Source organism: Eurosta solidaginis, chromosome 1 (genome assembly GCF_040869045.1).
Source record: "Eurosta solidaginis isolate ZX-2024a chromosome 1, ASM4086904v1, whole genome shotgun sequence".
Taxonomy (NCBI): domain Eukaryota; kingdom Metazoa; phylum Arthropoda; class Insecta; order Diptera; family Tephritidae; genus Eurosta; species Eurosta solidaginis.
In genome coordinates, this window is record NC_090319.1 from 370,139,476 (window position 1) to 370,163,035 (window position 23,560).

Here is a 23,560-nt window from a genome sequence, read left to right on the forward strand (position 1 = left end):
GAGGGAGTGGTTTAACAAGACACCCAACTATATTTCCTAGTTAAATATATCCAAAATACCAGATGCCGTTAAGAGAAATTGGTAGGAAAAACTATAAATAAATACATCAAAATTTGGACGAGAGTCTCGGCCTTAATCTTATTAAATTTCTTCGCCTTTTCTTACAAAGTCGGCCGCCGTGGTGTGGCGGTGGTGTTCTCCGCATTCCACACCGAAGATCCTGCGTTCCATTCCCGGTCAAAGCAACATAAAAAAATTTAGAAACAAGTTTTTTTTTATTTGAAAAAAGTTTTTCGAAGCGAGACAACCCCTTGCAGTGTTTTGGCAAGCACTCCGATTGTATGTCTACCATAAAAAGCTTCTCAGTGAAAACTCATCTGCCTTGGAAATTCCGTTCGTTGTCAGGGTAAAACATATAGACCCTCTCCCGCCAATGTATAAGACATATAAAAACAAGCAAAGGTGTCTAAGTTCGGGTGTACCCGAACATTATATACTCAGCGTGAGCTTCGATTGTACATTTAATTTCAGATAAATTACTTTTCTACATAACACGTTGACACCACCCGTTTAAAAGAAAAATGTCTCCCCATTTCCTCTTACAGTAAAATTTGATAAGTGGAATATCATTGATTCAAAACTAGTTTTTGCTAAGTTATAGCTTATTCTTCTAGTCTACTGTCCTCTGTTTTATATCTAAGCAGCCGTGGTCTTTAACCGATCTTGTCCATTTTTTGAGAAATATTTCCCGCTATAAGGAAAATGTGTGTACACAATTTTGTTACGATATGAAAATTTTTCTTCGAGCTATGGCTACCGAAACATACAAAATTGCTTAGTCATAAAAAGGGGGGTTCCACGCCCATTTGTTAAAATTTGAGGTTTTTCCTTTTTATTATTATAAATCCACTTGGGAAATGAAATACTATTGATATAAAGCTCTTTTTTGCAAAGATATAGCTTATTTTATTAGTTTACGACCCTTTTGTATAAAAGAGGGCGTGGTCCTTAGCCTATTTCGTTAGTTTTTCTTCAAAGCAACATCTCTGCCGAATTTTGCTACGATAGGTTTAACGATTTTTGATTTATTTGTAAATTGATTTTATTACAAGTGGGCGGTGCCATGCCCATTTTTTAAAATTTTTTTAAATTTTTATCAAGAGTCTCAATATCAATCCAAACGTCAAATTTCAATATTATAGTTGTATTATTTACTAAATAATCAGGTTTTTTGTATTTTCCAAAATGTTATATATATAAAAAGTGGGCGTGGTTATCACCCGATTTCGCTCATTTTCAATATCAATCTATTCTGGGTCAAGATAAGCTCGTGTACCGAGTTTGGTAAAGATATCTCAATATTTACTCAAGTTATCGTGTTAACGGACAGACGGACGGACATGGCTCAATCAAAGATGTAGACTTCCATATATCAAAATCATCAGTATCGAAAAAAAATTCGATTAAGCCATGTCCGTCCGTCCGTCCGTCTGCCCGTTAACACGATAACTTGAGTAAATTTTGAGGTATCTTGATGAAATTTGGTATGTAGGTTCCTGGGCACTCATCCTAGATCGCTATTTAAAATGAACGATATCAGACAATAACCACGCCCACTTTTTCGATATCGAAAATTTCGAGAAATCGAAATAGTGCGATAATTCATTACCAAAGACAGATAAGGCGATGAAACTTGGTAGGTGCGTTGACCTTATGACGCAGAATAGAAAACTAGTAAAATTGTGGACAACGGGCGTGGCACCGCCCACTTTTAAAAGAAGGTAATTTAGAAGTTTCGCAAGCTGTAATTTGGCAGTCATTGAAGATATCATGATGAAATTTGGCACGAACGTTACTCATATTACTATATGTCTGTTTAATAAAAACTAGCAAAATCGAAGAACGACCACGCCCACTTTTTAAATTTTTTTTTTTTAATTCAAATTTTAAAGGAAAGTTAATATCTTTACAGTATATAAGTAAATTATGTCAACATTCAACTCCAGTAATGATATGGTGCAACAAAATACAAAAATAAAAGAAAATTTCACAATGGGCGTGGCTCCGCCCTTTTTCATTTAATTGGTCTAGGATACTTTTAATGCCATAAGTCGAACAAAAATTTACCAATCCTTGTCAAATTTGGTAGAGGCTTAGATTCTAGGACGGTAACTGTTCTCTGTGAAAAAGGGCGAAATCGGTTGAAGCTACGCCCAGTTTTTATGCACAGTCGACCGTCTGTCCTTCCGCTCGGCCGTTAACATGATAACTTGAGCAAAAATCGATATATCTTTACTAAACTCAGTTCACGTAATTATCTGAACTCACTCTGTATTGGTGTAAACAATGGCCGAAATCCGACTATGACCACGCCCACTTTTTCGATATCGAAAATTAGGAAAAATGAAAAAAATGCCATAATTATATACCAAATACGAAAAAAGGGATGAAACATGGTAATTGTATTGGTCTGTTGACGCAAAATATAACTTTAGAAAAAAACTTGGTAAAATGGGTGTGACACCTACCGTATTAAGTAGAAGAAAATGAAAAAGTTTTGCAGGGCGAAATCAAAAGCCTTTGGAATCTTGGAAGGAATATTGTTCGTGGTATTACATATATAAATAAATTAGCGGTACCCGACAGATGATATTCGGGATCACCCTGGTCCACATTTTGGTCGATATCTCGAAAACGCCTTCACATATACAACTAAGGGCCACTCCCTTTTGAAACCCTCATTAATACCTTTAATTTGATACTCATATCGTACAAACACATTCTAGAGTCACCCCTGGTCCACGTTTATGGCGATATCTCGAAAAGGCGTCCACATGTAGAACTAAGGCCCACTCCTTTTTAAAATACTCATTAACACCTTTCATTTGATACCCATATCGTACAAAAAAATTCTAGAGTCACCCCTGGTCCACGTTTATGGCGATATCTCGAAAAGGCGTCCACATGTAGAACTAAGGCCCACTCCCTTTTAAAATACTCATTAACACCTTTCATTTGATACTCATATAGTACACACAAATTCTAGAGTCACCCCTGGTCCACGTTTATGGCGATATCTCGAAAAGGCATCCACCTATAGAACCAAGGCCCATTCCCTTTTAAAATACTCATTAAAACCTTTCATTTGATACCCATATAGTACAAACAAATTCTACAGTCACCCCTGGTCCACGTTTATGGCGATATCTCGAAAAGGCGTCCACATATAGAACTAAGGCCCACTCCTTTTTAAAATACTCATTAGCACCTTTCATTTGATACCCATATCGTACAAACAAATTCTACAGTCGCCCCTGGTCCACCTTTATGGCGATATTTCGAAAAGGTGTCCACCTATAGAACTAAGGCCCACGCCCTTTTAAAATACTTATTAACACCTTTCATTTGATACCCATATCGTACAAACAAATTCTAGAGTCACCCCTGTTCCACGTTTATGGCGATATCTCGAAAAGGCATCCACCTATAGAACTAAGGCCCACTCCCTTTTAAAATACTCATTAACACCTTTCATTTGATACTCATATAGTACACACAAATTCTAGAGTCACCCCTGGTCCACGTTTTTGGCGATATCTCGAAAAGGCATCCACCTATAGAACCAAGGCCCATTCCCTTTTAAAATACTCATTAAAACCTTTCATTTGATACCCATATAGTACAAACAAATTCTACAGTCACCCCTGGTCCACGTTTATGGCGATATCTCGAAAAGGCGTCCACATATAGAACTAAGGCCCACTCCTTTTTAAAATACTCATTAACACCTTTCATTTGATACCCATATCGTACAAACAAATTCTAGAGTCACCCCTGGTCCACGTTTATGGCGATATCTCGAAAAGGCGTCCACATATAGAACTAAGGCCCACTCCTTTTTAAAATACCCATTAACACCTTTCATTTGATACCCATATAGTACAAACATATTGTAGAGTCACCCCTGGTCCACGTTTATGGCGATATCTCGAAAAGGCGTCCACATATAGAACTAAGGCCCACTCCTTTTTAAAATACCCATTAACACCTTTCATTTGATACCCATATCGTACAAACAAATTCTAGAGTCACCCCTGGTCCACGTTTATGGCGATATCTCGAAAAGGCGTCCACATATAGAACTAAGGCCCACTCCTTTTTAAAATACCCATTAACACCTTTCATTTGATACCCATATAGTACAAACAAATTCTAGAGTCACCCCTGGTCCACGTTTATGGCGATATCTCGAAAAGGCGTCCACATATAGAACTAAGGCCCACTCCTTTTTAAAATACCCATTAACACCTTTCATTTGATACCCATATCGTACAAACAAATTCTAGAGTCACCCCTGGTCCACGTTTATGGCGATATCTCGAAAAGGCACCCACCTATAGAACTAAGGCCCACTCCCTTTTAAAACACTCATTAACACCTTTCATTTGATACCCATATAGTACAAACATATTGTAGAGTCACCCCTGGTCCACGTTTATGGCGATATCTCGAAAAGGCGTCCACACATAGAACTAAGGCCCACTCCTTTTTAAAATACTCATTAACACCTTTCTTTTGATGCCCATATAGTACAAACAAATTCTAGAGTCACCCCTGGTCCACGTTTATGGCGATATCTCGAAAAGCCGTCCACATATAGAACTAAGGCCCACTCCTTTTTAAAATACTCATTAACACCTTTCATTTGATACCCATATCGTACAAACAAATTCTAGAGTCACCCCTGGTCCACGTTTATGGCGATATCTCGAAAAGGCATCCACCTATAGAACTAAGGCCCACTCCCTTTTAAAATACTCATTAACACCTTTCATTTGATACCCATATCGTACAAACAAATTCTAGAGTCACCCCTGGTCCACGTTTATGGCGATATCTCGAAAAGGCATCCACCTATAGAACTAAGGCCCATTCCCTTTTAAAATACTCATTAACACCTTTCATTTGATACCCATATAGTACAAACAAATTCTAGAGTCACCCCTGGTCCACGTTTATGGCGATATCTCGAAAAGGCATCCACTATAGAACTAAGGCCCATTCCCTTATAAAATACTCATTAACACCTTTCATTTGATACCCATATAGTACAAACAAATTCTAGAGTCACCCCTGGTCCACGTTTATGGCGATATCTCGAAAAGGCGTCCACATATAGAACTAAGGCCCACTCCTTTTTAAAATACTCATTAACACCTTTCATTTGATACCCATATCGTACAAACAAATTCTAGAGTCGCCACTGGTCCACCTTTATGGCGATATTTCCAAAAGGCGTCCACCTATAGAACTAAGGCCCACACCCTTTTAAAATACTCATTAACACCTTTCATTTGATACCCATATCGTACAAACAAATTCTAGAGTCACCCCTGGTCCACCTTTATGGCGATATCTCGAAAAGGCATCCACCTATAGAACCAAGGCCCATTCCCTTTTAGAATACTCTTTAACACCTTTCGTTTGATACCCATATAGTACAAACAAATTCTAGAGTCACCCCTGGTCCACGTTTATGGCGATATCTCGAAAAGGCGTCCACATATAGAACTAAGGCCCACTCCTTTTTAAAATACTCATTAACACCTTTCATTTGGTACCCATATCGTACAAACAAATTCTAGAGTCGCCCCTGGTCCACCTTTATGGCGATATTTCCAAAAGGCGTCCACCTATAGAACTAAGGCCCACGCCCTTTTAAAATACTCATTAACACATTTCATTTGATACCCATATTGTACAAACGAATTCTAGAGTCACCCCTGGTCCACTTTTATAACGATATTCCGAAAAGGCGTCCACCTATAGAACTAAGGCCCACTCCCTTTTAAAATACTCAATAACACCTTTCATTTCATACCCATATAGTACAAACAAATTCTAGAGTCACCCCTGGTCCACGTTTATGGCGATATCTCGAAAAGGCGTCCACACATAGAACTAAGGCCCACTCCTTTTTAAAATACCCATTAACACCTTTCATTTGATACCCATATAGTACAAACATATTCTAGAGTCACCCCTGGTCCACGTTTATGGCGATATCTCGAAAAGGCGTCCACACATAGAACTAAGGCCCACTCCTTTTTAAAATACTCATTAACACCTTTCATTTGATACCCATATAGTACAAACAAATTCTAGAGTCACCCCTGGTCCACGTTTATGGCGATATCTCGAAAAGCCGTCCACATATAGAACTAAGGCCCACTCCTTTTTAAAATACTCATTAACACCTTTCATTTGATACCCATATCGTACAAACAAATTCTAGAGTCACCCCTGGTCCACCTTTATGGCGATATCCCTAAATGGCGTCCATCTATAGAACTATGGCCACTTCCTCTTAAAATACTCTTTAATACCTTCCATTTGATACACATGTCATACAAACACATTCCAGGGTTACCCTAGGTTCTTTTTACAACATGGTGATTTTCCCTTACTTTGTCTCCACAGCTCTCAACTGAGTATGTAATGTTCGGTTACATCCGAACTTAGCCTTCCTTACTTGTTTTTTTTTTTAATTTTGGAACACCCACCTTGCTAAGTTTATGCATGCATGTACCTAAATTAGTGGCACAACATGTTTTTTTTCCGGCGGACTTATTTTTGTCATTATCAGAAATAAGGGACACATTTTTTTATACACCAGATTCTAATTTATGGCATTATGACTTATTTTGATTATCGTCACTTGAGGCGGTCGAAGGATGAAGTTTAGCATTTATGACAGCTTGCCGTCTTAACGGAATTTTATATTGGAAAATAATAGTTATTATTGCTCATTTTGTTGATAAAGTTAGCATTGCTTCGATCGATCATACTATGATATTACGGAATGATGATTTGATACTATGGCATCCGTAAACATCATATTATTGAACATTTTTATGTTGATATAATATTCCAATATTATATGTGTTTTTTACATGTATATACATCTGCACTTAAACTTAATATCTTAACTTCGTCCAAAATTTTGAAATTGTTGCGCAAAAAATTAGTACTGCTATTTTTCAGTATTCAGTATCATACTCAGTTGCAACTGAAAGGTGTCTCTCCACTTTGTTTCTACACCATTTTCCACTGTTATGACCGAAAAAAGTGTGTGTCCACGTTTTATCGCAACCGATTCAGATATAGATTATACACTATGACCAACAGATGTTCGCGTCTCCGCTATTAAGAGCAACCCACCCGGTTTGTAGCGAGTTATTTAACCACTGTCGTGAGTCTTCAATAAATGCCGCTAGAGGGATCTTTTTTACGCGTAAATGCAGATGTGTATATATTTAAATTAAAAGAATACGGCTTTTATAATGTTTTGAAAGTACGATGTCTTGATGTTATAATATTATGATTCTGGCATATTATGATATTGGTATTCCATTATACTACAATGCGATGATTTCATACTATGACATATGATATTACGATATGATGACTTTGTATTATGACATCCATAGATACCAAATTATTGAACTTTCTTTTTGGTACTATAATATTCCGATATTGATGTTATGATATTATGACTTATGATATAATTGTATTGCTGGCTGTTCTAATTACGATATTACGATGTGATTAGTTAATAATATAATGGCATGATATCATGATTTTATGATATTATACTATTACGATATGATGAATTGGTAATATGACATCTATAAGTACCAATTATTTAAAAAAATTTTATGATGTTAAATTTTGCCGGGACTGGGACCATATTATAATATTATGATAAACCGATATTATGATGCCAATATAATATGATAAAATTATTTTTTATTATGATATTTAGATAAATGATACTTCGATCCTATGATGGTATGATGTCTTTATATTATTAGAGAGTGGCTATTCGTCTAGAAAAAATGTTGTTTTTGTGCAAGATGAAGCAAAATGAGGTGCGCCAGTAAATAAGGAAATAACAGAAGGAATCTCAAGTTTTTGGTTTTGTATTTCGTTGAATTATCCGGACGAAAGGATAGTTAATATTATGAGTTCCACTAATACAAAATTATCGTTATAACAATATTTACTTTATTTTCACGCTTTACAAATAAATAACCTTTAGCTACTTATTTCAATGTATCTCAATTATAGCTCTGCATATTTTATTTTTCACGGAATTAGGCAAACTTTTGCCTATTTTCATTAGAATGGACAAAACCCAAACACAAATAATCCGCTTTATGGCAATGACAAGTGTCTGACATTCATTCCTGTTGACCTTGAATTTGCTTAATGTAAAAGAAAATTTATATACACCTACACCTTCATATATATAAAACAGAAGTTAGATTGAGCGTGAAGTGTAATATAAATTTATTCTTGTCAGCTGTTGATTGCAAATTAAGAGATGAGTTTTGTGCTTTACGCAGACAGTGAGGATGGAGGCGCAGACGCTTTTGGTGTAGCAAATAAAGCTGATGCGCATTTTTTTGAAATGCCCTTCGGCAGTGTCTGGCAAGCACTCCGAGTGTATTTCTGAGATGAAAAGCTCTCAGTGAAAACTCATCTACCTTGCAGGTGCCGTTCGGAGTCGGCATAAAACATGTAGGTCCCGTCCCGCCAATTTGTAGCAAAAATCAAGAGCAACACGTCGCAAATTGGAAGAGAAGCTCGGCCTAAAACCTCTTCGCAGGTTACCGCGCCGTGTGTGTGTGTGTAAAGTGTGTGTACCCGAAAGGAACTAAAGGGGATCAATTATGCCAAAATGTAAACAAAAGGCATCAATCGGAGAACAATCTCTTTAGAGATTAATTGCACGCTTTTTTGCAGGGTTATTTGACAAACTACATATTTGGGTAGCATTTAATTTAGTAATTTACGACCACAAATAGATTTCCAATTCTTCTTTTCATACACTAAAATAAGCAATGTAAATGAGTATGTAAATATGCGCTTACGTAGTCTCTAGTACTATCTATGTTTGACGTAACGAAAAGTTTGTTATTACATTTCTATTTTGGTGCAATGTAATCGAATTGCTTAATTTTGTCAATACGCTTTTAGTATTAAAGGCATATCATGCAATAATCTATGCGCTGATAGGAAGAGTGATTTGCAGTGGAGTAGTAGGTAATCAGAAGAAGAGTGTGGCAGCTTGTAGTCACTCTTATTCCAACATGGCTTAAGTCTGATGAATATGAAATTAAATAACTCAAATTCCACTCCTTTCTCAGAACCACCCACAATTAAACTAGTTGAGAATGCGTTCAAAAGTCTGCGTAGAGAGGCCATTTTCATTTCGGAGGAAATCACTTTGTTAAAAGTGTCAGTTGAAAGCACAGGAGAGGACAGGGGTAAAACCACTGCTACAACAACAACAACAACAACAGCAGCAGCGTTAAAACAATGACCGTCAGTAATTCTATACGAAGCATCGCACATTTTCGGATTCGCAATGTTATATCCAAAACGCATCTTTTGACACCCCTCCTGATGTTTTTGGTTGCGTCAAATAAGAGTGTCATGCTGTCGTATAGAAATACCGGACCGTCTTTTAATGAGATAATTCTGCGATAGTTCGAAACTATTGCGATTCGCTGATGGGACTAACCAGTCTTATGCACTCAGCAAGGATTATCTTGAGCTATGCAATATTTCATTTGAGACTCTTCACTGCTATTTGATTATTTACCATTCTTCTGTCATCATTCAAGGGTACATTACTCCGACGAAGTACGTCGTGAATTACGCGAAAATCAAATCTTATATATGTTCGTGGGAACTTTATCTTTCGTTGAACAAAAATTTTAAGCTAAATAAATAAAATTAATGTCTATAGGAACGTTTCTTTTCACGATCATGGGTTCTAAACGAACTCCAAGCCTTATGGTATATTTTTATTAATTGAACCGAAAAAGTTTTTTATTATAACAGAGCGAAAGAATATTTTTTGACAACTGTCTTAACAGCTTTGAGGTTGAGCAGCCCACGAAATAAATCTATACAACTAGCTTTTTATTGTAATTGTGTTTTTGAGATACTCAAAATTGAGATATTCAAGATCTATATTTCCGTCTAATTCTCAGCTTGTTGTTGATGTTGTTATAGCGATAAGGACACTCCCCGAAGGCCTTGGGGAGTGTTATCGAGTTGATGGTCCTTTTCCGGATGCAGATCCGGTACGTTCCGGTACCAAGCCCGACATTTTAGAGAAGGATTTGTTATGACCACATGCGACCTTAGAGGCCATACCGCCCTCCCACCCCTAGATCCATGTTAATGAAACCACTGATAGGTGAGGTTGACAATTGGGTTTGGAGAAGCAATGGGCTGCGCTACACAAACCACTTGAATTCGGTTTTTAGTCGCCTTTTACGACAGACATATCTACCGGGGGTATATTCAAACCAGCTGGGGATCTAATGCTTACCTCTTCTTTGTTGGCTAGTTATTCATTGTGGCACTTGCAAAGCGCGTAACTTGAAGCGTACCCGTACCAATGCGAGGTTATTACATCTGGGCCTAAGCGCTAACAAAGGGGTCATAATCCGGCTCTTAAAACGGTTCGAATAATTCGAATAATCGAGTACTAGATTTTACGATATTAGATTTTTTTATGTGTATTAATCGAATCTCACGATTGACTGACAGTTCGATTTTCAAGATTCTCATATACGGCATGTATGAACGACATAATAGGTGCGGCAATTAAGTTACGGAAATTTAGTTATAACTTAATAAAAACTAGCAACACTTTTTTATTCGGCATCATCTGTCTAAGAGGGGGAATCTTCTTTTTAGTCAGAGTTCAATTTGAAGTAAATTTCAATTCGGTTTGTATTTTAAATATTTAGTGAAATCTCGCAAAAAAACCTAAACGGGCGACCCTGAGACACGGTAACAAAGTCAACAGTGGGTGGAAAAGGTTGAAGAGCAGCCAACTAAAGCGAGGATATCAAAGTCACATCCGAAGGCAATGCTGATTGTCTTTTTTTCGATATCCACTGCATCATTCATCGTAAACCCATTTCCGCTATACAGACAGTGACCGAAAATTTCTATGTTGCCATTTTGGAGAGGCTACAGACAATTCAGCAATCCGAACACGCCAAGGATGGTTCGACCATGAATTACGACAATGCATCGGCCCATTCCATGTTCGTCGCGCAAGAGTTTATGACAAAAAAGGCTACCCAACGTTGCCACCGCCACCTTGCCGATATTGCTTCCTGCAACTTTTCAATTGAGCAAGATAAAGTAGCACATTAAGGGAACTCATCAGGTCGGTCTACATGAAGTCCAAACACTTTGGAGTCCTTGTTTAGAGTTAGACATAAACATAGGACCACTCCATAAGGTAAATTAGCCATAAAATAAATTGGCACACTTAAAGTGGTCAAAGAAAAATTGATTTTAGGGCATTTCAAGATTTGGAAAACTGATCCATTGGGAAGTTTCCGTTTGACCATGTGACCATTTCGAGAGAAAGACCATAACCATATTTTTTACTGAAATGAGACGAACGTAAAATCAAACAAGCTCCGCGGGATCAATTTTATGTCAATTTGCAATAGCTTTTATTACTCGATTTCCTATTGGAGTGAAATAAGTATATAGGAAAACTAACGCCACGGAATGCTTTCATTTCAAATTTTCTGTAGGCGCAGACATCAGTCAGTCAAGGTCCTTCACGTACAAGCGATGGGATGGACATCTGAAGGTAGTCGAAAACATGGAAATCTAAAAACAAAATACAACGCATTATAAAACTAAAAATAAATAGTAGTTTGAAAAAACTAAAAACCTATGCTATTATTTTTATACTCAGCGTGCTTTGCACACAGAGTTTATTAACTTTGATTGGATAACGGTTGGTTGTACAGGTATAAAGGAATCGAGATAGATATAGACTTCCATATATCAAAATCATCAGTATCGAAAAAAAATTTGATTGAGCTTTGCCCGTTAACACGATAACTTGAGTAAATTTGAGGTATCTTAATGAAATTTGGTATGTAGGTTCCTGAGCACTCATCTCAGATCGCTATTTAATATGAACGAAATCGAACTATAACCACGCCCACTTTTTCGATATCTAAAACTTCGAAAAACCGAAAAAATGCGATAATTCATTACCAAAGACGGATAAAGCGATGAAACTTAGTAGGTGGGTTGAACTTATGACGCAGAATAGAAAATTAGTAAAATTTTGGACAATGGGCGTGGCACCGCACACTTTTAAAATAAGGTAATTCAAATGTTTGCAAGCTGTAATTTGGCAGTCGTTGAAGATATCATGATGAATTTTGGCAAGAACGTTACTACTATTACTATATATGCACAAAATAAAAAATCAAATGAAGAACACGCCCACGTTTTAAAAAAAAATTTAAAAGTCAAATTTTAACAAAAAATTGAATATTTTACAGAACATAAGTAAATTATATCAACATTCAACTCCAGTAATGATATGGTGCAACAACATACAAAAATAAAAGAAAATTTCAAAATGGGCATGGCTCCGCCCTTTTTCATTTAATTTTTCTAGAATACTCTTAATGCCATAAGTCGAACAAAAATCTACCAATCCTTGTGAAATTTGGTAGGGGCATAGATTCTATGACGATAACTGTTTTCTGTGAAAATGGGCGAAATTGGTTTGAAGCCTCGCCTAGTTTTTATAATCAGTCGACCGTCTGTCCTTCCGCTCGGCCGTTAACACGATAACTTGAGCAAAAATAGACATATCTTTACTAAACTTAGTTCATGTGCTTATCTGAGCTCACTTTATCTTGGTATAAAAAATGGCTGAAATCCGACTATGGCCACGCCCATTTTTCGATATCGAAAATTACGACAAATGCCATATTTCTATACCAAATACGAAAAGAGGGAAGAAACATGGTAATTAGATTGGTTTATTGACGCAAAATATAACTTTAGAAAAAACTTTGTAAAATGGGTGTAACACTTACCATATTAAGTAGAAGAAAATGAAAAAGTTCTGCAGGGAGAAATCAAAATCCCTTGGAATCTTGGCAGGAATACTGTTCGTGGTATTACATATATATATATATAAATTAGCGGTACCCGACAGATGATGTTTTGGGTCACCCTGGTCCACATTTTTTTCGATATCTCGAAAACGCCTTCACATATACAACTACCACCACTCCCTTTTAAAACCTTCATTAATACCTTTAATTTGATACCCATATCGTACAATCGCATTCTAGAGTCTCTCCTGGTCCACCTTTATGGCGATATCTCGAAAAGGCGTCCACCAAAGAACTAAGGCCCACTCCCTTTTAAAATTCTCAAAAGTTATTATTTTGCATTATGACTTTGACATATATGTTTTTGTGACCGCGCTCCTTCCTCCAGCGCTAGACGAGCACGTTTTGATGCTCGCGCGCTGTGTCATCGTGTGACTGAGATTTTGTGGTTGATTTATACAGATCAAAAAAACGTGCTCGGGTAGCGCTGGAGGAAGGAGCGCGGTCACAAAAACATGTATAACTTTTGACCTAATGCAAAATAATGACTTTTTTTCACCAACATTTTTTAAGGGATTATAGAATTGAATGAAATGTGTTAAAATTTTCTCGCAGGCGGAGAAGTTTTATTAATTTTTAATTATTTAAAACAAACAGAATTTTTTTAGCAAAATAATAATTTGTTATAAAATTAAATTTTTATGGCAAAGCATATTAATTAACGAAGATTTTGATGTAGAAAACGTTAAGTTTCGATAAACCGTTCACGAGTTATTAATTTTTTAAAATAACATGATTATAACATGATCAAAAACTCTAACTGTTAATAACTAATGTAAAAAAAAATTGTTTGCAAAAATATTTGGGGAAATGGTCTTTACATGCAAACCGATTAAAAATCGTATTAATCAATGAAAACTTAGACAATCAATTTTAAAGTGGCCTACTTGAGGAATTTCAACCCTTCTATCAAGCTTTTTGTATACAACACACATACACCAACGCACTTATCAATAGTAAGAACAAGTAATGCATTAATTATCAAAAATTTGTTTACATTCACACTAAGTCACTCAGTCATTCAGTCATGCAGTCATTCAAGCGCAAATATGGACAAAACTAAATAGGAAGTTAAACGCAAGCGTAAAAGAGAAGGCAGTCGTGCATATTTTGCAGGCTTTCACCTCTTTTCAGTCAATGAACTCATTCTCACAAGCGCAGGATCTGCTGCACAGACACACACACACAAACTAACAAATACTTATGCATTCATAAAGCAAAATTCTCTCTTACGCAGCCCACAATGTGACCACTAAAACTTTCACTTACTCCTTTTACTATATATTTTGCTGGCTCTTACTACATACTCGCCAATTGCTATTGCAACAAAACGTTTAAGCCAAATAAAAAACTTCAAAGATCCTTTGTATGTTGCTAATATATATATGTACGTATGTATGCGTTTTTTGCAATTCTTTGGTTTGTTTTCGTTTCTTTGTTTTTCACTTTTTAATTTCACCACATTTTTGCTTTCTTTACTTGGATTTTTTTAGTACATGTTAGTATTTCGGTGATTTTTTGCAGTTGTTGTTGGTATTCCTATGTATATATGCATGTGTATTGCCACTCGCTCTTTTACATTGCACATTCAAATGAAAGCAACATTGCGGCTTTCCACAAATCTTCCATCCACATATCATATAACATAGATTTTGAATAGATATAGACACATTTATATAAATGGTTTTGTATATAAATGTATGTTTATATGTATGTGTATCTATGCTATCACTGAATTATATATTTGTTTGTTTGCTTGTGTTTGATGATGCGTTATCCTTTCAACAACAACATCACCACCACCACCACCACTTTTGAACTTTAATGTTTGTTGACAGTTTGTAGAATATTGAATAGGACGAAGAGCTGGAAGGCGCGCTTGTTATCCCCCTTTTTGTACGACCGATTTCAGCTTACTTTTGCTACGTACTTGTCCAGGTCATTCCTTATCGCCTACTGAGCTATTTTTGTCACAAACCGGGTATTTTATGTGCGCCACTCATGAGGGTGTAATTCACCTCAGTGGTTGATGCTTGCTTGTGCTCTCTTAGATTTTTCAGTTAGAAAATCCCTGATTTTGGTGTTTAGTAGCGCAAGTTTTTGCGTTGAAAAGAGCTCTTAAGAGAAAATGTTAATTGCTCTTATATTGAGTTGTTTTATTTCGTATGGTGATTACAAGGTTTAAATAAAGTGATTTATATTTCCCCTTTATGAAAAATTTTTAAATTATATATTTTTGTGGGAGTCAAATAATCTTGAGGAAACGATTAGCGGAAAAATATAGTACATCACCTATTCATATTTTTAAAATGGCTCCATCCACTACATATCGGTGAAATACATTATGAGTCACCAATTTTGCTGAAATTCGGGCAGTCATTCTGATCCCTCCAAAAAGATGCTCCTGATATTTATGGTAACGAAAGTACGCTAACAATAGTTACGGCAACAATAGTTACGGCAGCAGTAGTTTAGTAACAGTAGTTAAGGTAACAACTCCAGCAACCCATTGCCCTACCAGCACCTTTTGGTAGTAGCCCGAATGCCTCAGAAACTAACTTTTTGAGTCGGAACGTACATGAGCTGTTGTACAAAATTGGGAGCTCCACTGATATCTGTAGTCTTCTCTTGAACAAGCACCTTCTCCTTGTATGGTAAAGAGATCCTTCTCGCCAAAAGTCGAAGCCAGGTAGTTCGACGAGGTCATTGGACCCCTAGCGGGTTGGGGGGTCAGAATATACCCGCGGTAGGTATGCCTGTCGTAAGAGGCAACTAAAATACCAGATTCAAGGGGCTGTGTAGCGCAACCCTTCAGGTTGCCAGCGCAATATACAGCTTCTCCAAACCCAATTGTCAACCTCACCAATCCGCGGCGAATCTTGTTTCAAAACAGACGAGGCTCTGGCGACCCCAAGCTTCTCATGGGACATGGGGGTGGGGAGGGAGGGATGGCCTGATGGTTTAATATCTATATAAATTGTTCCCGAGATGGTCGGGCTAGCACCTTAATGGTGCTGTGTTACCGGAGCGTACAGGATCTGTATAAGGCAAAGGACCATCACATCGATAACACTCCCCAAAGCCTTCGGGGAGCAACCTTAACGCTACAACAACAACAACAACGAGATCATTGGTTTCACTAAGGCTCACATATTCTTATAATTAGGGTTCATGCTGTACATCCCAACATACTGGAAAATCATTCTTGGGCGTTTTGTAAGGCGGACTATGAGCCTCTCCGCCGGGGCTAACTACCATTGTACCTCTCACAACCCAAACTACGGTATACGTATATTCGTTGCATAGAATATACATTTGTTCATGTTTCAATATATTTCAAGAAACAAGCCGTGAGTATGAGGTAATCCTAAAGTTCCATAGGTGTTCCGATAACGAAGGGTTATTGTTTTATTGCCGGCTTATTAGCAAAATCGAAATTGTCGTTGAGCTATCGGTTTGTTATTAAGGGATGATAGATACATTTTTTCGAAATCTATTTCTAAATAAACACCTTCTCCTTGTACGGTAATGAGATCTTTCTCGCCAGAATTCGAAGCCAGGTAGTTCGACGAGATCATTGGTTTCACTAAGCCTCACGTGTTCTTATAATTAGGGTTCATGCTGTACATCCTAACTTATTGGAAAATCATTCTTGAGCGTTGTGTAAGGCGGACTATGAGCCTCTCCGCCGGGGCTAACTACCATTGTACCTCTCACAACCCAAACTACGGTATACGTATATTCGTTGCATAGAATATACATTTGTTCATGTTTCAATATATTTCATGAAACAAGCCGTGAGTATGAGGTAATTCTAAAGTTCCATAGGTGTTCCGATAACGAAGGGTTATTGTTTTATTGCCGGCTTATTAACAAAAACGAAATTGTCGTTGAGCTATCGGTTTGTTATTAAGGGATGATAGATAAATTCCTTCGATATCTATTTCATAAAAAACCGATGAGTTAACCGTAGCCCTCTGGTAACAAATCGATAACATTTTGATTCAATATTGAGATTTTTCATAATAAATAAATACATTTCGATAACAAATGAAAAACCCGTCCATTAAACACCGATAGCTCATCGATAGTCTTCGCTATCGGTGGTAGGTGTATAATACTTCTATAGCAGACGTATATTTTAACGATTTTCGTTTTTTTTTTTTTTTTTGAAATCGACACTGATGATGGCACAAGGCCGAAACCGGTTTGTCTCGAAACCAAATTTGACAAGGGATGACGAAAAATCGTTCCAATATACACCATTTATCCACCCTGTCGGAAAATCAACAAAACAAAATACTTTGATAACAGTTCGATAACTCGATAACACAACCATATCCCGTCGTACCCAGCTGATAACTCAGCGACAACAAACCGTTAGCAGGCTTTTCGGCTTGCTACTTAATTACGACACACAATGCACTTAATTTTCAATTGACTTGAAAATTTATTAATTTTTAAAATCGCACTGCAGCAATTATTTTTGTATTTTCTCCCTACAGCAAGCACACATGTGCAGAACCTACATGCATATTTGGAAAAAAGATTTCAAAAATTATGATTTTACAACGCTATCATATTCTCGCATAGTTCTTGATCTTATTCAACCACCCGCAATTACTCACCTCAAACCTTCGTGAAGTTGTTAAAATAACAATTATTGCGCACGCTTTCGACCCGTGACAATACCACACAAATAAGAAGAAGAAAAGGATAATCAAGTACAAAAATAATAGAAAAAGTCAAGACAATAGACTCCCCTTTACACCGTAAACACACATAAACTTTATTTTCTCTCATAACAAGCGGCTTCCAACAAAGTTATATATACAGTACCAGACATTTAAACAGTAGCGCAGCTTCCAGCTTCATATAAGCAGACTTTCTTCATTTGATTTTATAAAAAAAAATATTATTTACCATACAGAACTATCCTTGCACTAAGAGCTAAAAAAAGTACGCGAACAAAAGAGTAACCGGTTCTAAGAAAAATTCCCAGTTTTGAAAAAGTACCCGCACTAATGAGAATTCCCAGTTCTAAAAAAGTACCCGGTTCCAGAAAAGTACCCAGTTTTAAAAAGTACCCGGATCAAAAAAAGTACCCGGTTTTAAAAAAGTATCCAGTTCCGAAAAAGTACCCAGTTTTAAAAGAGGACCAAGGTTCTAAATACTACCAGCTTCTGAAAAATTATCCGGCTCAAAAACGAATCTCTTAAAATGTACCCACCATAAAAATGACCCGGTTTTAAAAATGTACCTAGGTCCGAAAAAGCAAACAGGTTTGAAAAAAAACTACCCGGTAAAAGTACTATACTCAAATAAGTAGCTAGTTTTAAAAAAAGTACCCGGCTCCAAAACAAAATAAAATAAAAGGAAAACTATTGTGACGAATATTAGTGACACTAAGTGATACTCACATCACTAGTCTGATGCTAAGTAAATGAAGCCACAACAACAATAAAGCAGACAGTCACTTGTATCTACATAAACGAATCAATCATTATGTCTAAACATATGTACGTACACGCAGCGGAGAAGCAACGCACAACCACATGCATTTATCTGAGATACTCCCGAAAGTATGCAATAATTGTGCAAGTATCACTCACATATACACGCGCACGGGGTATGAGTGAAACTATAAAATCGTGCATCTGCAGTTATAGCTGAGAAATGTAAAGCTGATAAATAACTAGTAAATTCTGGAAATAGAAGCGCCTAGAAATATGTCGGCGAGGAAACCGGACAGTATAAAAGCGGCAACAGTTGAGGCACGACAAGTCAGTTTGATTTAAGCACGCTATCTGTCGAGCAATAGAAGTGTTATTGTGAAGTACTTTAGTAAAGGCCATTTTGAATTATTGAATAGTGGAGTTATTTATTCAACAGTTTAGTGATTCGAACGTTAGCGAAAGGTTGCAAATAAGAGGAGTTGCACAAAATTCGTTACACTATCATAACTATCTATAAAAGTAGTGGCTATAACTCTATAACTCACCGGTAGTATATATGCCAACTTAATATATTTATTTGCAAAAACTTACCAGAAACTTATCGCCTGTTGCCATCCTTGCCATCAACAATTTTGCCTTTGATGTTCGCTTTTTGACTCGATTTCCTATGCATAACTAAGTATGCATATATGTATGTCTTGTTTTTAATCTGCTTAAACTATTCGATGCAGAAAATTACCGGCAAACTTCAATGCTATCACGTATCCTTTAAGTGTAATAAAAATAAAAGCGGCAACAAAAAAGGTCAACATTGTTTTCATATCTTTTATGTTCTTTTGCACTTTCAGTGGCAAATCAACAATATTATATTCCATTACACACTTACAGGGATAAAGTAGTGGAAACTCTTTTGTGCCACAAGGAAGCCTTAAGGAAAGTATTTTATTTCACACACAAATAGTTTGTCCACAAAGCAAGAATGCAAATACCTAACAGTTAAATACACTAGTCGTATATTATAGCGAAACTAGTTACATTTGTTACCATAACTATTGCTAATTAAAATTTTGCTGCTGAAATAACTGTCAACGACTCTTTTGTTACCTTAAAAGGTGCTACCATTACAACTGCATACCTAAAACTGTTACCTTTTTAGCCATTACTGTAACTATTGATACCGCGTCTTTTGTTCCAGTTAACCTAGTTACAGTAACTTTTAATACCGTAACTATAGTTAAAGATGTCTTGATCCCTGCCCGTCTAGAACAACTTTTTTTTATTAAGGCATCCTGATAGAACTCAAGGCCATTTTCAAAGTTCCAACGAGAAAGCACTTAAAAAACCGTTTCCGAATTCCATGCTTCGTATGAATTTTCTTAATATCTTGACCCGTGCGTCACCTAGAAGAAATTTGTCTCCTTTTACAGCATTATCAGGGTACCCTGATCTAAGTGTAAGTTTCAAATTTTTAGCTCAATGGGGAGTTACTTAAAAATCGATCGGCAAACTCCATCCGCTCTTCCGGGATTTCGTAAAGATCTCTAAATATGTCGATCCCTTTCCTATCTAGTAGTATTTATTCCAAAGTTTTGCTTTTTAATAGAAATATAAGCTAGGTTCAAAGTATCAAAATCGATCGCAAAGCTTCGATATTCAGAATATTTTTTTTAATTAAGATCCCTGCGCCACCTTGCAAAAGTTTTTCTCTCAATGTTTTGCATTTTCGTCATGATCTGAAATATATTCCAAGTTTCAAGACTGTAGTTTTACGGAAAGTTACTCAAAAATGGATCGTGACAATCCCCAATTTTGTATTGAAATTTGCGTACAGTCTTGTGGCGTATCTCATATAAAGGTAGCAAAATAGTGGACTGAAATAATGTTAAAAATATAAAGAAATGTTTGGTTAGCAAGAAATAAGTAACGCCCATATTGTAACCATTACTGTGACAGTGAACGGAAACGAATGTATAACTGCGACCATAACCTAAACAAATAATGGGATCTTAATTGCAACCGTAACGATAACAGTAATGGTAACCGTATATATATCCAGGCACGTATGTAGTTGTCGCCATAACCAAGATGTAATCATAATCGTAGCCTTGTCGTAACCGCAATATTAATCGGAAGCGTAGTAAGAGCCGAATCCGTAATTATAACAGTAAGTATCTGAACGTACTTGTAAATTTCCCACCGTAACAGTAGTTGTAGCCGTAACCGTATTGATAACCGTAACCTTCATATTAACCTGAAATGTAGTGATTACCGTACTGGTAATTGTATACGTAAATTTGATTGTGACTGCATTTTTGTCACTACTTTCGTAAGCGAAATTAAGACTGTAATCGCAATTGTAACCGTTACCATAATTGTAACTGATACCGTTAATGTAATTGTAACCGATAAATTTTCGGATTCGTAACCACAACAGTAATGAATTCGTTATCGTAAACATTATTTCGGTCCTATCCATGACGGTACCGTGGCCATAACTATGACTACGTCGGTAACGTTCCTAGAAACATATCGCCACCTTTTGCAATTTTTATTTAAGGTATATATGTACAGACATTCTTTTCATATTGTGACGAATATTAGTAACACTAAGTGATGCTCACATCTCTAAGCCGATACTAAGCAGTGACTCATACGCACATCAACAAATCAATCATTATGTCTACCCATATGTCCATACGAGCAGCGGAGAGTAACGCACAAACACATGCATATATCTGAGATACTCCCAAAAGTATGCAATGATTTGGGCAAGTATCATTCACATATACATGCGCATGGGCTATGAGAGAAGCTATAAAATCGTGCATCTGTAGTTATAGCTGAGAAATTTATAGCTGAAAACTAACTAGTAAATTCTAGAAATAGAAGCGCCTAGAAATATGTCAACGAGGAAACCAAACAGTATTAAAAGCAGCAACAGTTGAGGCACTACAATCAGTTTTATTTAAGCACGCTATCTGGCGAGCAATAGAAGTGTTATTGTTAAGTACTTTAGTAAAGGCCATTTTGCATTATTGAATAGTGGAGTTATTTATTCAACAGATTAGTGATTCGAACGTTAGTAGAAGGTTGCAAATAAGAGGAATTGCACTAAATTCGTTACAATATGTATTTATATTAAAAAAATATGCAGGCATGCATATATAAATATTTTGCATGTATTCGTATATCGATAGTTATTAAATATTTTATACTTAAAGTAGTATGTGTATATCAGTTTATAGTATTTCTATAAGCTCTTATCGTGTGTTAAGAGCAAATATGTCATCCATATTTGCAAATACAATTTGTTTCACATTGTGTACACATCATCATACATCATGCTAACCTATATATACATTAACGTAGTCATTATTCCTCACCCTGTAAAATCATTATTCACTCAAAAATACTGATGATGTATATATATATATTTGTAAAGGTTTTTAGAAGTCGTTACGAAGGTTGAGTTACTAGAAAAATCATTCAAATAACACTCTCGACATAGTTCCTCTGGTACGTTGCTATTGAGGAAATGGAAAAACATGAGATAATTCAAAAACGAATGCCATTAAGCTAATGAAATTTTATGGGTGGATTTGTTTTATAATGCAAAACATACATATTTAGATTAAAAAACAAAAAAAACCTGAAAAGACATGGCTTAATCAAATGTTTTTTCCGTTATCCAATTAATGTTATAATTAGCTGTGTACAAGTACAGCTGGGTATAAAAAGAATTTATGACTTGAAGCGCCTTCAGTAAATGAAATTTTTTATTTTAAATTATGAGTCACCAGGTTAAAATTTCTTTTGGTTATATTATAAAACAATTTTGAAATTTTTGACTTACAGGTCAAACAAATTTGAAGCTAAAACCTATTAAATTAAAAAACACAGTAGTAAATTGAGGGATTTCGAATTCAGTTCGAAAAAGCTCGAATTTCTAACTGTGTAATATAAATAACTATTTACGTTAAACATATACGTAATACTCCTATATTGCTTATAGAAAATGCTCGCAATGTGGTTTGATTTCGAGATCAAAACAAGACAGTCTTTAAAATTTTCTTGATTGTAGCAGCATAAGTGTGACAAGAAAAAATTTTACTTTAGGTACATTCGATTATTGAATACATAAACAAAAACATTTAAACAGCAATATATTGGCACTCTGACGTTTGGGAATGTACCTAGCCTTTTGCAGCAATATAGGAGTATTACATATATGACGTTAAATATACATATATATATATTACATATATATATATGTATATTAGGCCGGGTCGATTTGTGGGGAGGCAAAAAAATCGCCCATTGCTCTCTGAAAATCATATTCTAGGGATCAAACTAAGAAACTTTGCCGAAGGAACCATACCTCCAAAACGAATTCTGATGCCCCCCTTTGGGTCGTAGGGGCAAATTTTGAAAAATCCCACTTTGAAATGCCTATGTTTTTTCTTTTTGGAGTTTATTTTTCTCTTTAGAAATTTATTTAGTCAGAACATATGGAAATGCAAAAATGAATTTCACTTAGTAATAGAAAAGAAATTAAAAGAAATTATTAGAAATTAGCGTTTTTACAACCCCCTTTTAAAACCAAGGCATCACTGTGATGCATTTGCATGTCGTAAACATAGTTGTGTGGGTTTTTAATTCAACCGTTTTAAAAAATGAAGGTATCACTGTGACACAATTGCAGATCGTAAAATTGCTTGTGTTGTTTTTTTTAAGCCACTACAAGACACAGCAGGTAGAATTGAAATAGCCCCTACCCAAAAGTTCGACACAAAGGGGGGACATCAGAATTCGTTTTAGAGGTATGTTTCCTTCGGCAAAGTTTCTTATTTTGATCCCTAGAATACGATTTTCACAGAGCAATGAAAGATTTTTAAATCGACCCGCCCTAATGTATATACATATATATGTGCATATATATAAAAGTAAAAGTAAATCAAAAGAACTTCGAAATTCTGCAACAAATTTGCAGAAAAGTCAGGTACAATTTGTTCATCTTGGCACACGAATTACAATCGTGTAAATTGTGGAAATGCACTCTTGTTAGTTCCA

The 23,560-nt window shown here is 36.1% G+C and overlaps 2 protein-coding genes across 2 annotated transcripts in view; one reads left to right on the forward strand and one right to left on the reverse strand.

The window, feature by feature from the left end:
• LOC137238224 (uncharacterized) overlaps positions 1-14,971 on the reverse strand; it is a 29,613-nt gene extending 14,642 nt beyond the window's left edge. Inside the window, exons 1-2 of the mRNA XM_067762983.1 lie at positions 14,952-14,971; positions 14,304-14,573 (exon numbers count right to left, since the gene is read on the reverse strand). The gene's annotated coding sequence lies outside the window, so the exon portion shown is untranslated. The remainder of the gene's footprint in view (positions 1-14,303; positions 14,574-14,951) is intronic.
• The window catches only part of trp (transient receptor potential), a 180,520-nt gene that overhangs the window by 76,365 nt on the left and 80,595 nt on the right, over positions 1-23,560 (forward strand). The window lies entirely within an intron of this gene.